Below are 16,130 nucleotides of genomic sequence, written 5' to 3'. Positions count from 1 at the left end.
TACTGCAGTGGAAGAATAGGGAAACATGCAAGGAACCAAGAAATATTTCTAACTACTTTAGCAGGTAAATGATAGAAGCAACCGGGCTGTACACTGAAGAAACTATGGACTGTTTATCGTAAGACATTTGGGAAGCCCCAGAACTTGGTCTTAAACCCTTCTATGCCATATCTGCAATGTTGAGCTTAAGCAGCATTATACATTCATTCAAAACAAAACAAACAGGGCTACATTTTCTAAAGTATTCAAGCTATGCACTAAGCCATTGTGTCACAAACAACGGCACATTCCAACAAATGTAAATATTTTCATAAGAAAATATATTAAAAAACAAGTTTCCAATAACTTTCTGCCATTTCTAGTTCCTTTTAAAACTACTGCATTGATTCAGCTTTCCTAGTTATTGACCCCAGAGTCATCTATTTCAGCAACATTTTCCAAGGACTGAAAGGACATTTTAACAAATTTTTCAAAATTAATGAATGTTAATATAGTTGATTCAAGGTAGTCATGAGCATATTTTATGATAAAAACAGTACATCATATATGGCAGATTCCTATCAGCCAGGGATCAGCAACCTTTGGCACAAAGCTCGTCAGGGAAAGGCGCTGGTGGGCTGGGACGGTTTACCTGCAGCATCCACAGGTTCAGCAGATCGCAGCTCCCACTGGCCGCGGTTTGCCATTCCAGGCCAATGGGAGCTTCGGAAAGCGGTGGCCAACACATCCCTTTGCCCACGTCGCTTCCCATAGCCCCCATTGGCCTAGAACATTGAACCGTGGACAGTGGGAGCTGTGATCAGCCGAACCTGCGGATGCTGCAGGTAAACAAATCGTCTTGGCCCGCCGGCAGCTTTCCCTGATAGGGTGTATGCCAAAGGTTGCCGATCCCTGCTATAAGCCTTCCACATCTGGAACTCAGAATCAAGTCAATGGCATTTCAAAGTGAAGAAGTCTTTCAAGTTCAGACCCACAGAGCAAGCACGATAATCCTATTTTACAACAGGCTTTCTCTTATTGATGTAACCCCGTTATAGCACTGACACAGTGCTAGGGCACAGTCCTGCTCTCACTGAAGTTAATGAGCTACTGAGTTTACCTCCTGGAGCAGGATGAAGGACTAGAACTTATTTACACAGCAAGTTACTGTGCTGAAAGCCAGGGCATGGCTCTACAGCACATCAGCTTGCCATAAAGTAATGTCCCATGTGAACACTATTACAGCTCAGTGAACATGATGCAGTGCAGCTTAGCATGCTACTGTTGCAAAGTGCAGTACGCTAGAAAGTTTTCCAATGTAAGAAATGAGATCAGAAGAACTTTTCAAATTCTTCTAGGACTGTTACAAAAGTATATATTTACTTTTCATAATATATTTGTACTGACTATTGGGAGACTATTGGGAGTCTGAGAGATAAGTAGTAGGGATTTTTGAAAAGACTGAAATTCCAAACTTCAGTAACAAACAAACAAAAACAAAAACTTGCACCTTTTTTGACCAGCTTTAAAGTTTAGACTGATATTTATATCATAATATTTGTCTTGTAACGTATTACTCTCACTGCCAGCCAATTACTGTACATTTCACTTCGCATTTTTCACCTTTTTCACACTTTTTCACCTTTCCAGCTCCTGGGGGAATTTTGCGCCAAAATATTAAAAATTCTGTGCATGATTTTGTCAAAATAACACAATATAATTACACCAGTTTCAATTATTTTGGTAATTTATTTCAAAACACCTGTCAACAAGTATGTCTAACAATACAGACAACAAAAAAGATTCAGGAAATGTTTTTTGACAAATAGATTCCTTACTAAGCATATTAATACAGAACTCTGAGTAATAATTCATTTAAACTATAATACAGAACCGTATTTCTTGCACTCCTCAGAAGCAGTGCAAAGCTTGGGGGAGTCAGGGGTAACGGAGGAGCTGAGGGACAGGGAAATCATTGCTGGGAAGAGCCTGGGTGTGAACTTGGTGGGTTGTTAGGTATGGATGGGAAATGTATGAAACAGGTTTTTTGGGGGGATGGGGAGGGATTATTTGGGTGCAATACAGACCCTGGCTGACCCCTGGCTTCTCCCATTCAGTAAGGCACATCTGCCCCTGTTCCCCTGTCTACTTGCACCTCCTCTCAGACACCCACTCCCCACATCCCCATGTGGCCCTGAACCCCCTCCCTGTCCCCATGTGTCTCTATACCCCTCCCCAGCCATTCCCCTGTCCCTATGTGGCCCTGCATCCCCTCCCCTGTCACCATGTGGCCCTGCGCGTCCACTCCCATTCAGCCCCTGTAGGGTGACAAGATGTCCCTATTTTTATAGGGTAGTCCCAATATTTGGGGCTTTTTCTTATATAGGCACCTATTACACCCCACCCCCATCCCGATTTTTCACACTTGCTATCTGGTCTCCCTAAGCCCCTGCCCCAGTTTGTCTTCCCCCACTAGCCCTTATGAACCCGACCCCCATAGCAGCCCCACACTGTTTGTCTCCTGACCTGGTCTGACCGGGCTATGAAGGCAGGCAGGCTCTTTCTTCTTCCCTAGCTGGCCGGGAGCCGTTGCTCTGTTCTATTGCCACAGCACCCTCTGGTGGGAAAAGGGCAGAACTACAGCAACTTTCCAGACAAAGGTATTTTCTGCTGGGGAGGCTGCTCTGTTCTAGTGCCACAGCACCTTCTGGTGAGCAAAATGCGGAACCGCAGCAACTTTCCAGCAGCATCTTTTTTTCTGCACAAAAATTTAAAAAGATGTGTGGCTCATTAATTATGCATACAGTGGGGCAGAATTCCTCCAGGAGTACCTTTCCCCCTTCAACAGTAGGGACTGGAAAAGTTCTTGTGAATCCAATTAGTCGAAAAGTTTTGGCTTTTATGTCTACTGATGACTTTTTAAAGTATCTTCAGACTTTATAGGGCATATAGAATGCCACCATATTGTATTTAAAAATTATGGGTAAATTTTCCCTTCAATCAATATATTTGTACACAATTTGGAAAAAAGTAATCAGTACATTTGTAGTATACTGCTATTATACAAATGTTTTACATGTGCATTCTTAAAGCGAATAAATACTAACTAATAACTATCATCATCCTTATTGTGTAGCTAGGTTAAAAAAGTGACTGTACATGATGAATGTCCTTGCTTAGCAGATATGGCTCTCTATCTGTATTTTCAATTTTTGACTGGTTATTTCACTGGCAATTTCCTCCCCTGATTATGACTTCTGTTGGCACAGCAGATAGATTACAACTATGGAAGAGTGTGCTAGATTCTATTCTGGTTTATACATCAGTCAGCAGAATTGTTAACTAAGGGAATGACTCGGGTAAAGGAATGAAAAGTTCTCATACATCCACCCACAACTGGAGAAATATACCTACCAGTCTGAAGGCTAAATGCACTGGTTAGAGAGAAAATTTCTGTGCACCACAGACACCCCAAGAGTAGACCCTGAAAGTCAGCCCTACCACTTGCAGTTTTAAGGAATAAAGCAGTTGGGGCAGGATCCACAAAAGGACATTGGTTTTGCAACACCTTTTAGGTGCCAAGAAAATCACTGGGGTTCACAAAACCCAAGTCAGGCATATGGGCTCTCTATAACAATGCATTGGGGGACAGAGGCACCTAAGAATGCAATCCACAAAAGCTAGCACACTAGGCACAGAGCTGCCTAAACTAGCCAATGGGAGATGCTGACAAAAAGAGGTGTGTTTAAGCTCTTCCCCTATCATGAAGCTAGGCACTTAAGTCCAGGCTGCAGGGAGACCTCTATCTCTGCTTGTAATTCACAGCTGGGAACCCCTTTTCTGGAGTCAGGCAGCTTAGGTGTCTAAGCCATTTTTTGCGAGAATGAGTTAAGTAGGTGTCTAACTTCACACAAAACAGCCAGGAGGAAGAAGAGGAGAACCTCTCTTATAACCTTTAGCCCAGTGATTATGGCACTCACCCCAGTTCTATTTCCTGCTCTACCTGAGAAGGAGGGGGTTTGAACAGGGATCTCCAACCTTTCAGGTGAGTGTCCTGTTGTCATGGTATAACCCCCACTCTGAACCTTAGCGTCCAAAATATGGGGTACCAGCATGAATCCCCCTAAGCTTAATTACCAGCTTAGATCTTGTAGTGCTGCCACCAACCAGGACTTGCAATGTTTGGTACACCTGGTCCCCCCAAAACCTTTCCAGAGGACCCCAAGACCCAGACCCCCTGGGTCTTACACAAGGAAAGTAAACCCTTTCCCCCACCGTTGTCTCTCCCAGACTTTCCCTCCCTGGGTTACCCTGGAAGATCACTGTGATTCAAACTCCTTGAATCTTAAAACAGAGAAGAATCCCCCTTCCCCCCTCCTTTTTTCCCCTCCCCAAGAGGTAATACAGATTCAAGCTCCGTGAATCTAAACCAGAGGAATTCCACCTTCCCCCTTCCTCCCTTCTCTCTCCCACCAATTCCCTGGTGAGTACAGACTCAATTCCCTTGAGCCTCAACAAGGGGAAAAAATCAATCAGGTTTTAAAAAAGAAAAGCTTTTAATAAAAGAAAGAAAGAAAAAAGTAAAAGTTGTCTCTGTAATCAAGATGGTAAATGTTACAGGGTCTTTCAGCTTATAGACACTAGAGAGAAGCCTTGCCCCCAGCACAAATACAAATTAAAATCCTTCCAGCAAAATACACATTTGCAAATAAAGAAAACAATCAAAAACACTAAACCGCCTTTCTGCTTGTACTTACTACAGGAACAGAAAAATAGAGAGCCTGTAGGTACGTCTGGTCACTCTCAGAACCCAGAGAGAACAACAGACAAACAAACAACACAAAACAAAGACTTCCCTCCACCAAGATTTGAAAGTATCTTGTCTTCTGATTGGTCCTCTGGTCAGGTGTTCCAGGTTCACTGCTTGTAACCCTTTACAGGTAAAAGAGCCATTAACCCTTAACTATCTATTTATGACACCTGTCCTCTGGACTTATAGAGTGATTTTCACTCTCTCTCTGTCTCAATGAATATTAAATTATTTATTAAAGTGGAACAGCTTCAACAAAAGAGATGGAGAGAAACCCATATCAGAATACTCAATCCACTGGTTACCCCATCCTCCATGTCTGTGTACTCCTCCCGTGTGAATGGCTTTAGATTCTCCCTCTGCCGCAGGCCACAGATTTCCACAGAAATAATGTGAAACTGGTTTGAGTTTTGTCTGTTTCACAGTTACCCACACAGTTCTGAACATCCACAATGAAAAGACTGACCAGTCTACAAGCAGCAGCAGTGACAGTGGAGCTAACTATCTGCAGACTTAGTAAAGAGCACTGCATTGATTAACACAGGGCTCACACTGGAAAGCATACTTACCTATAAGGGTCAGAATGTTTTAGACAAGAAGCTGTTGTAACTCATCAAGGGAAGTTTCCTCCTTGATACAGACAAATAGATTGAGCCATATATACATGGAATAAATATATAACAGACCATATATTTAAATCTATTTTTAAATAATTTATAATAAACTAATAGGCAAAATTAATTGGTGGCAAGATATGGCAATATTTCTTCAAAATATATCACACTTGTGCTAGATCACTACTTCAAAGAGCAAAAGGGACCTACAAAGAATACAGATTTATGATGAGATTGTCAATGTGAACTACAATGGACGAAGCTGTTCTTATATAATGAACAGAGGTACACATAACTGCAAAGATCTGTATCCTATTGAATCTCCTCAAATGAAAGACTGAGATCACCGTAACAGAAAATACACGTATTGTCAATGAGATTGTGGCCTTTTTGTCGTTGGATTGTTGCAATCATCTAGCTCCACGAAAAATAAACTGTGCCACTTCTCAAGGGTTCCTTTAGAGCATATGAAGTAAACTGAAATTGCTAGAAAAGGTCACGTCACAAGGGATTTAACCAAACTTGGGTTGGGTCCCAGGATAACAATGACTGAGAAAGGTATACAAATAAAGAAGCAAATCCATGTTCCATGGAGCCTTTAATCACATTGCAGGTGTCTAATGTCTATGATATGGAGCAGAAGACCAATAATTCTGTTCAGTGACTGTGAAAGAAACATATACTGCAGATGGAGCTAGCAGGCAAAGCTGACACAGGAACAAGGAGTTAGCGATGTGGCTGTTGGGATGAAAGATTTAAAAATAATCAAGGAAGTTGGTTTAATTACTATTTGCTGAACAATATTTACAGTCACACACACACACACACACACACACACACACACACACACACACACACACACACACACACACACACACACACACACAGTTTTACGTTAAGGCTTTAAATGCTACTCCAACACAGGAAGTGCATTTAAAAATAATCAGAAGCCAATAACACCCCTAAATAATACTCTTCATTCTCTGTATGGCACATGTGGGGCAAATGGTGGCTTTTGGGGCACCGGTTTTTGTTTGGGTGTGTAGCTAGGCAAAGATCTTTGAGCCCTTCCCCCCTCCAGTGCACAGGCCAGTCAACAACAGGCCCATGGTTTGTGGGAGGGTAGAAGTCCCTGGGAAAACTTAAGAGGAAGATGTGTTCAGATTTTCAAATTGAAATTTTGCAGAGGAGAACGAGGTAATGGCAATGTAATCAGCGACTGAATCTGAAACAATCTACTAAGTGCCTCAAGCACAGCCATATGTTAAGTTCACTATTTAAATTTGATTAACTGTGTTGGTAACAAACCTCTCCCAGCAGTTTGTCAGTCCAGCATATTGCTCTTAAAGTGACATATTCCAGATAAACTTCTTAACCAACACAATACCTAAAGCACAGTTTAGATTAGACAGAGAGAGAGAGAGAGAGAGAGACAGTGCACTGATTTACACCTATGCAACTCCACTGTATTGTGTATGGGATTGCACAAAAAAACAGTGCAGAATTTAGCCCAAAACCTTTATAAGTAGAAAATTTAAGTCAAAACCATTAGCCACATATAAGTCCAGTTAAAAGCATGAAATCTTATTTCACTGATGACTTGAATTAACATAAATAAGTCACACACAAAATTCTGTTCAATTCCAAACTACTCATGTAGCTGCAGCTGTAAAATGAAAATTCTCATGTTTCATGTGCTACACCAGTTAGATATTACAGGCCAGCATCTGTGACATGCTGGTTATGTCTCCCTGATTCTCTGTCTTGTCTCAGGTGCATGGTACAGCAGCCTAGGGGAGTCCCCAAGAGCCTATACACCAGGTGAAGACAGTTGGAGCACCGCATACACTGCTCCTCTCTCTGCGGGAGGCAGGAAGGATCCTGTAGGAACCAGCTATACTGACACTGATGCTACACCCACCGGGGACTCTTGCTACCGTGAATCACCAGTAGGCTGATGCACTGAGCTTCTACTCACTTTGAGCTGGCTGCAAAAACAAAATCAGACTTAAAACTACTAACAACTAAGAAGAGTTTTTCTCTGGTGACTCCGATTCTCCTTTGGGCCTGTTTCTGGAGCAGAAAGCTCTACGCTTTAGTCTTCCTGCATGTGTGAGATTTACGTTACAAATAAGACAAGCGTGTGCATCTTACTACTTTTTTCCACACTGGATGTACTGTATGGCTTGTGAACATTTGCTAGTCTGTATGGACTATTCATAGTTCAGTATTTCTAACTGAGGGTGTAGTTCTGCCACATACACTGGTTATGAAAACTACTTGCTCTCTTCAAGTCAGCAAGCCTCCTGATCTTGTTATTTTACTTGGTCTAGGGTACGGAGGAGATTTATGTCACTGAATAGTGTCCTCTTCAGCACTACTGACACTCTCATTTTTATCCCCTTTTATTTTCATCCTTTATTCTCTCCTCTGCTTGACAAAATTTATAATACTTAGTGATGGCAGACTTTACACTTGGGGAATTCTTCATCGCTGCATGGGCTCAGAAATCACATGCTCTGCAGATTTCTTTGCTTCCCCGCAGAAAGTGACGGGAAAGCAAAGGGAAGCTGCAAGAGCAATCACACCTTCCTCCCCAGCAGTGTGGGTACCTGATTTTGGGCACCCAGAGCAGCAGTAAATCACCGTTGGGAGCGGGAGGGGGGCAATGCTTCCCCAACAGCCACCCATTTCTGCAGGCACAGAGCTGCCAGAGTGAGGGAAGGTAGCAGTTTGGGTTCCTGACTCTACAGCTGAATGCCGTCTCCTGGGTCCTAGGGCCAGTCTACTTCCCCTTCTATGTGTGCTGGTTGTTTTCAGTACAATGGTAAGAGTCCACAGTGGGCAGAGCAAAGGGGCGGGGTGGTGCTGGGGAAATCGGGGACCAGGCAGCGGTGAAAGAAGGGGATAGGTTAGGGCAGGGGCATGTGGGAGTGAAGGGAGGAGATGGCGTTGGGGGCAGTGTGGAGGGGATGGAGAAGAGAAGGGGGGATAGGGGAATGGCGGGGGAGCAGGATCCCAGCATGTGGCATCCCCTCGGTGGCAGCGACAGCAGCTGGGGCTCCCCCATTAAGCAGGAGAATCGAACCCCCACCCCGATGAGCATGCACCTTGAACACCCCCACACCTGAACCGCCCCAATGAGCCACCTGGATCCCCCACCCACTGATCCCCAACTAACTGCAACTGGACCCCAACCACACCCAGGCCCACTCCCCCAGCACCCAGACCCTCCCTGCCGAGCTACATCCCCATATACCCTGCAGAGCCCCAACCACCTTCACTTGAACCCCCTGCTGAATCCCATTCTCCCTGCACCAAAGAAGCCCCCAACAAGCCTCTACGCTTCCAGACCCACTACTGAGCTGCCTGCACCCAGATTGTCCCCACACAGAACCCTCTTATTCCACACCTGGATCCCCCCACACCAAGCCCCTCCACACTTGGATCCTGCTGGGCTGAACCTGCCTACCCATGCCTGGTGCACCTGGCATGGAGGGGCAGGGCCATGGGGTATTTCTGGGGCAGGACAGGCCTTTGTTCTGTGTAAGGGTCAGGTGCAGCCTCACTGCTGAGTCCTTATCCCAGGAGGTGGGGGGCTGCACAGTGATCTCCCACATCCATGCAGCCGGTGCCCTGACTCCACTGCCATGATGATGTCTCCACATTTATTTACTGAATTTTGCAGAATTTTAAAATATTCTGAATTAAAAATTAATTATTAATTAAAAATACAGAATTTTTAATTTTTTTTTTTTGGCACAGAATTCCCTCAGGAATAAGACTTGTACCATATGAACACAGGCCCAGGCCAGGGAGTATGTTTACAGGTTTCCACAAAACGGTCTTTTAGAAAAGAAAGCCCACAACAGCATCTTGCTCAACAAACGTTAACAAGTCAAAGACATGACAGATGAGCTTTTCTTAAAGCTCAGACTGATACCTACTACTTACTAAGTGATTTAAGAGTAGGAGTTGGATGTATTTCTAATTTTGGGCCAGGGATGAATCATAAAATAATTGCCTAAGCCTTCCTAACTGTTGTTCACTTCCTATACATGAAAAAAGATTTCAAGACAACATAACAATCATATTGAGAGAGAATGAAGAGAGCTGATGTCAGCCTTTTAAAACTGTGACACCCACTAAACTGAACCCGGTGCATTAGTAAGTTACCTCTTGAGTTACAACAAACAACTCATTTCAGTTGGACAAGCAAATGTCGTAGATGACCAAACAGAAGATTAGAATGGTGCCTTAAACTCAGACTGTACAAAGTTAATCTTTCCAAGGTTACCAAATCAGCCATTAGCCCAAGTTTGGATTTAAATGTAAAGATGAAAAACTATTGAAAAAGAAGTGATACTCTGCCAGAAAGTTCACAGAAATGAGCCCAAGGCTGGGAGCCAAGAAGACTGATAAGCCTTAATATCTTGCCTGATCCTACACCAATAAAGTTATTCTATATTTGTACAATGCCTTGCACAATGATGCTGTGATTTCATTTAGAGTCTCTAGGTATCACAGAAATAGAAATAAATAAAAACAATAATACAATAATAGCTAACAATAATACATTCTCCATGCTTCTCTCCAGAGTGAACTCCCAACTTCTCCCCTCGATCAGGCTGCATCTTTTAACATTCCAGAAGTTTTAACATCTCAGACTTTCACTTTTAATTATTATTAGTAGGGACAGAAAACACTCTTCTGTCTCACTGATGGCTCTGTAGTTGGTTACTGTTCGTTTAACAGTCCAGCACTGAAATTTGCAATAGACTATTGGAGACACTACCCAACAGCTCAGAGCATGTGGCGTTGTCTTGGCCTCAGAATCTTTAAGTGCCAATAAGCAGCAGAGCCAGGTCTTGGTCTCCCAATCCTGTTGCAAAATGGGAAGGTAGTGGTCAACTTGTTTGACATCCAAAAGACTCTGTTGTGGATACGATATGGGGAAAAAGACAGGGATTCCTTTTTCCAGAAGGACTGATGGAGTAAGTTAGCCATCTGCCTCCGAAGAGCATGGGAAGGGGGAAGTTGGCCATAGTCACTCTCCAAAGACATCTACAAACACCTTTCTCACTAGAACATTACTGTAGTGCGTGGGGATTCTGGGACCTGGGGAAGTGTGTGTTGGGGGGAACGCCTAAATCTTGTCACTCATACGTGCTGAGAACAACCAAGGGTGATTATTGAGCTAGGGGTACATGAGGCAACTTATTTGTTCCCTTCCCCATGAAGTCAGAGGAAGGAGGTTGATGTCTCTTTCCTGTGAAGTGAGTCTCATGGCAGCTGGAAATAGCTGCTCTTTCTCCCCAAACCAGAAATGGGATATGTGGGCTCCAAAAATAGGTCCCTAAGGTCAGTTCTCTCTCTAGCCATAGGCTCAAAGGAACAGGGGTTCTTAGTCTAGAAGCAAAAGTGTGTTTTCTCTGCCCCTTGAGAGAGAGTAGTAGTTGATTATTTAGCTAAACCTGGATAGCCAAACACTTCAAAACTCATAGTATTCATGTGTATTTATATTCAGTTCCCTTTACCACCGATGGTATCACTTTCTGCAGAAACTGGCTTTTCCTTGAGGTTTTCCAATCCAAGTACTGACAAGGCCCAACTCTTGCTTAGATTGAGCAAGCCAATGAGAGCACAGTAAGACAATGAAACAAATAAAAGGACTATTTGCTGAAGTAAACCAGGAGAAAGGAAAACAGAATGAAATTATAAAATATGTTTTAATTATTTTCCAAAGCAGCTTCTTGCCAGTGAAATGCAGCATGCTGTTTGCAGTCTGCCTTCTTTATACAATGATAAAATATTTATATATAAATATAGTTTGGCTGGCTGTTTCAAATCTGTTTGACTTTTTGTTTTCTCCCATGTTTAGTGAAAACTTGACCCTAAATAGCATTAGGATGGCAATATCTCCACAAGAGAAAAACCAACATATGTAACTTTATTTGAACTGTCCGGGAGATTACAAGTCTCTAGCAGAATATGCAAACATACGCTTGAGAGTTTAATATGGAAGGATGCCCAGCTACCTTACATGTAAATGAAAAGAAAGAATTCAAAGATACAATCAGCTTTTCACTTAGGAATGCAGTGAGGGTATGTCTACACTACGGGATTATTCCGATTTTACAGAAACTGGTTTTTAAAACAGATTGTATAAAGTCGAGTGCACGTGGCCACACTAAGCACATTAATTTGGCAGTATGTGTCCATATACCGAGGCTAGCATTGATTTCCGGAGCATTGCACTGTGGGTAGCTATCCCGTAGCTATCCCATAGTTCCCGCAGTCTCCCTCGCCCATTGGAATTCTGCGTTGAGATCCCAATGCATGATGGTGCAAAAACAGTGTCGCAGGTGATTCTGGGTAAATGTCGTCACTCAATCCTTCCTCCGTGAAAGCAATGGCAGACAATCATTTCATGCCCTTTTTCCCTGGATTGCCCTGGCAGACGCCATAGTATGGCAGCCAAGGAGCTTGTTTTGCCTTTTGCCACTGTCACCATATGTGTACTGGATGCTGCTGACAGATGCGGTACTGCAGTGCTACATAGCAACATTCATTTGCCTTTGCAAGGTAGCAGAGACGTTTACCATCCCTATTGCACCGTCTGCCATTGTAAATTGGCAATGAGATGATGGTTATCAGTCATTTTGCACCGTTTGCATTTGGAAATTGGCGATGACGGTTATCAATCCTTTTGTACCGTCTGCTGCTGTCATGGGTGCTCCTGGCTGGCCTCGCTGAGATCGGCCGGGGGTGCATGGACAAAAATGGGAATGACTCCCCCGGGTCATTACCTTCTTTATGTTTTGTCTAAAAATAGTCAGTCCTGCCTAGAATATGGGGCAAGTGTACTAGAGAGCCAGAGAGCACAGCTGCTCCAGGTCAGAGCCCCAGAGATCCCACAGAAATGATGAGCTGCATGCCATTCTAGGAAGTGCCCCTGCAACAACCCCACCTGTTGCTTCCCTCCTCCCCCAACCCTCCTGGGCTACCGTGGCAATGTTCCCCCATTTGTGTGATGAAGTAATAAAGAATGCAGGAATAAGAAACACTGAGTTTTTAGTGAGATTAAAATGAGGGGGAGGCAGCCTCCAGCTGCTATGATAGTCCAGGCAAGACATTAAAGGGTGCAGGGGAGAGGAGCAGAGCCTCCAGCTGCTATGATAGTCCAGGAAGTACAGAATCTTCTTTAGACATGAAAGGAGAGGGCTGATGGAGCTCAGTCTCCAGCTGCTACGATTAGGACGGTTACCAAGCCTTCTGTACGTCTGCTGGGAATGACTGGGAGTCATTCCAATTTTTACCCAGGCGCCCCCGGCCGACCTCACCAAGGCCAGCCAGGAGCACTCACGGGCTGATGATGATGATGGATACCAGTCATTTTGCACCGTCTGCCACTGGGAAGGGGATGCTGGTGTTCAGTGCTGCAGCACCCCATCTACCAGCAGCATGCAGAAGACATAGGGTGACATTGAAAAAAGGCAAGAAATGATTTTTCCCCTTTTCTTTCGGGGGGGGGAGGGTGTAAATTGAATACATACACCCTGAAACACCCGGGAAAATGTTTTTGACCCTTCAGGCATTGGGAGCTCAGCAAAGAATGCAAATGCTTTTCGGAGACTGTAGGGACTGTGGGATAGCTGGAGTCCTCAGTACCCCCTCCCTCCCTCCATGAGTGTCCATTTGATTCTTTGGCTTTCCGTTACGTTTGTCACGCAGCACTGTGCTGAGTCCCTGCTGTGGCCTCTGTCTATCATAGCCTGGAGATTTTTTCAAATGCTTTGGCATTTCGTCTTCTGTAACGAAGCTCTGATAGAACAAATTTGTCTCCCCATACAGCGATCAGATCCAGTATCTCCCATACAGTCCATGCTGGAGCTCTTTTTGGATTTGGGACTGCATCGCCACCCGTGCTGATCAGAGATCCACGCTGGGCAAACAGGAAATGAAATTCAAAAGTTCGCGGGGCTTTTCCTGTCTACCTGGCCAGTGCATCTGAGTTCAGATTGCTTTCCAGAGAGGTCATAATGGTGCACTGTGGGATACCGCCCGGAGGCCAATACCGGCCAATACTGTCAAAGTCAACATTTCCAACTCAGATACTGGCAGCAGAAAAGTAACTACCAAATCTGTTCAAGACACGTGCACGATTTTAGAGAGACCAGGTGGGTGAGGTAATATTTTTTACTGGACCAACTTCTGTTGGTGAGAGAAATAAGCTTCTTAAGAACTCTGTGTGGCTCAAAAGCTTGTTTCTCTCACCAAAAGAAGTCAGTCCAATACAATTACCTCACCCACCTTGTCTCTCTAATATCCTGGGACCAATACAGCTCCAACCACACTGCATTCAGCTTATGTAATTTGTTGGTTTATGTGAATTTAAAATGACTGGAATTTTTGGCTGTGACATCCTATTACTGCCTATCTTACCTCACTGGAAAACTGGAATTGGTATTTCCATGATGGTATGGCATCATTCCTCTCCCTGCTGGAGGAAAAGCTGAGCGTTAATTACAATCAACCCAACAAGGTAACTGGAACCTTCATATTTCTGTCAATTAAAACTGAAGACCAGTTATCTAAGACTGAAGAGTCTTGGTTTTGCATGCTTTTTAAACTCTGATTAAGTTCTCTTTCTGTCTGTCTCATCTCAGTTTTTACTCTGATTAGTGCAAGTAAATCAGATTATTTTAAAACAAAGCGGTCAAGGAGCGGGGTCCACTAATAAATAGTACATATAATAACTGATTTGTCAGAGCATATCATTCTCCATCCAAGACCTTAGACCACATATGAAATGTTAACTCTCCCAACATTTATTATAACATAGACATATTATTATCATCAATGGGTGTATTATTGCACACATTTTTACAGATGGGTAAATTCTGACACTGAAAGGTTTAAGGCCAGTTTTTTATAAAAATGGCTTTTAATTATGGGTTCCTAAATGTGGACACAGTCTGATTTTAAGACATGCAGAGCTTCACAATTCAGGGCAACTGCACCTGTATTCCCCCTCTGTGGTCACTCTAGGCTTCTCAGCTATTACCTCTCTTGGATGGAGACCCATGTCTCTCTCCCTCTTGACCAGGGGTTTTTCCAGGCTCACAGTGTAGGCAGGGAACTGTGCAACAGGCCACACTGCCTAAACAGGCCAGTGTTTGCACTTTGGTTTCTCTTCCAAGGCTACCACCAGCCGTAGTTGCCAGCAGTTACAAGTTACCACACAGCTCTTTCTAAGCAAGTACATTTGTTCTTAAGGTGAAAGTATTTCAGAGAAAACATATTAAAACAATAAAAGAACTACACATGCTAATAAAGCTCGGAAGAGATCACCTCCAGCTCCAACTAGGGCTCTGGTCAGAGTCAGTCCTTCAAATACCACATAGGGTTTTTTCTGTCATTACAAAGTCCATAACAGCCTTAGCTCAGAACTAGGACTACCCATGAATAGAATAGTCTTTCCTTTATACAGCTTGGGCCTTTGTTCTTGAGACTCTGGGAGCAGCAGATAACAGCCCTTCTTCAAGGGCATAGCTTCAAAAGCCTGGGGTTTTGCATAACTGAAGATGGGGAATTTGCATTCACCTCCCCACAAAGATTTCCCAGGCAAACCACTTGACCCTGTTTGTCCCAGAAGTCTGTTCTTGTCTGGCCCAGTGTTCAGTACAGTCCTTTGAAGTTCATAGCGCTTCCCAGAGTTCACATCCCATCTCCTCCCTGGAGAGATAACATACAATCCCATCGCACAATAATATATAAACCATTCATTTAGCACAACAGATCCCAAACTTTCTTACATTTAAATTCAACAAGGTCTCCTAAGGATAGTGCAGGAAATTGCTATATCTGTCATACTGAGCACCCACAATTCAAACAGATCATGGGTGATGCAAATGCTCAGCAATTCTGAAAATCAGAGCCAGGGGTTCAAACTTGGGTGCACATAATCAGAGGCTATTTTTTTTAGAAAATCTGACTATTCGTGCTTTCACCAATGGATGTATACAACCTAGGACTCCTGATTCTCAGTCTACCACCCTCTCCATCAGTCCTTACTCCCTTCTTCTCATTTAGTCTTTGCAACCAATTTTTATTTTACATGCCATTATATAACACTTTAATTTTGCTGTCCCTTTAAAGGCTCCTGAATTCTAGTTGTTCCAGATCTAGTGGTAAGCTTCAAGATGCTTCCTTTCAAACAGTCTCATATAAGGAAATGGCCAAGTGGCTAGATCACGTGACCAGTGAGTTGCATGCAACACTACAGGATAAGATGCATGCCTTTAGTGGAAGAAAAGACAAAGGAGGATGGCAGCTGTGGGAGCTGCTCTATAGTAGTTCTCCAGGGAGAAGTCAGACTTAGAGGATGGATATCCAACTAAGGAGCGAGGAAAGGGGGCTTGGCCCAAGAAGGACTGCAAGGCAGACCATGGAGGTCATGTAGGAACTGAGACCTAGACAGAGGCACTCAGCCCAAGAAGGGAACTGTGGAAAAGGCACAGAGTTGTAGTATAGGAATCTCTGGAGTGGTCCAGGGGTCTGAGTGAAATGGACAAATGCTGCTTGGTACAGGATAGAGCAGGGATTGGCAACTTTTGGCAGGGAAATCCGCTGGTGGACCAGGACGGTTTGTCTACCTGCAGCGTCTGCAGGTTCGGCCGATCGCAGCTCTCACTGGCCGCGGTTTGCCGTTCCAGGCCAATGGG

General features: G+C 43.8%; 2 protein-coding genes across 7 annotated transcripts in view; both read right to left on the bottom strand.

Moving 5' to 3' along the window:
• FAM110B (family with sequence similarity 110 member B) overlaps nt 1–16,130 on the bottom strand; it is a 180,867-nt gene that overhangs the window by 22,306 nt on the left and 142,431 nt on the right. Inside the window, exon 2 of one of the 4 annotated variants that reach the window (XM_030553135.1) lies at nt 13,849–13,906. The exons of the other annotated variants lie outside the window; for them this stretch is intronic. The gene's annotated coding sequence lies outside the window, so the exon portion shown is untranslated. The remainder of the gene's footprint in view (nt 1–13,848; nt 13,907–16,130) is intronic. 4 annotated transcript variants of the gene reach the window in all.
• UBXN2B (UBX domain protein 2B) overlaps nt 1–16,130 on the bottom strand; it is a 305,419-nt gene that overhangs the window by 234,950 nt on the left and 54,339 nt on the right. The window contains exon 1 of one of the 3 annotated variants that reach the window (XM_030553140.1): nt 13,849–13,911. The exons of 1 other annotated variant lie outside the window; for it this stretch is intronic. The gene's annotated coding sequence lies outside the window, so the exon portion shown is untranslated. Of the gene's footprint in view, nt 1–13,848; nt 13,912–16,130 lie in introns of those variants that run through there. One more of the 3 variants, XM_030553141.1, reaches the window with a different exon arrangement.

This window comes from Gopherus evgoodei, chromosome 2 (genome assembly GCF_007399415.2).
Source record: "Gopherus evgoodei ecotype Sinaloan lineage chromosome 2, rGopEvg1_v1.p, whole genome shotgun sequence".
Lineage (NCBI taxonomy): Eukaryota > Metazoa > Chordata > Testudines > Testudinidae > Gopherus > Gopherus evgoodei.
The sequence above is the reverse complement of the archived record's forward strand: the minus strand, read 5'-3'. Positions and strand labels throughout refer to the sequence as shown.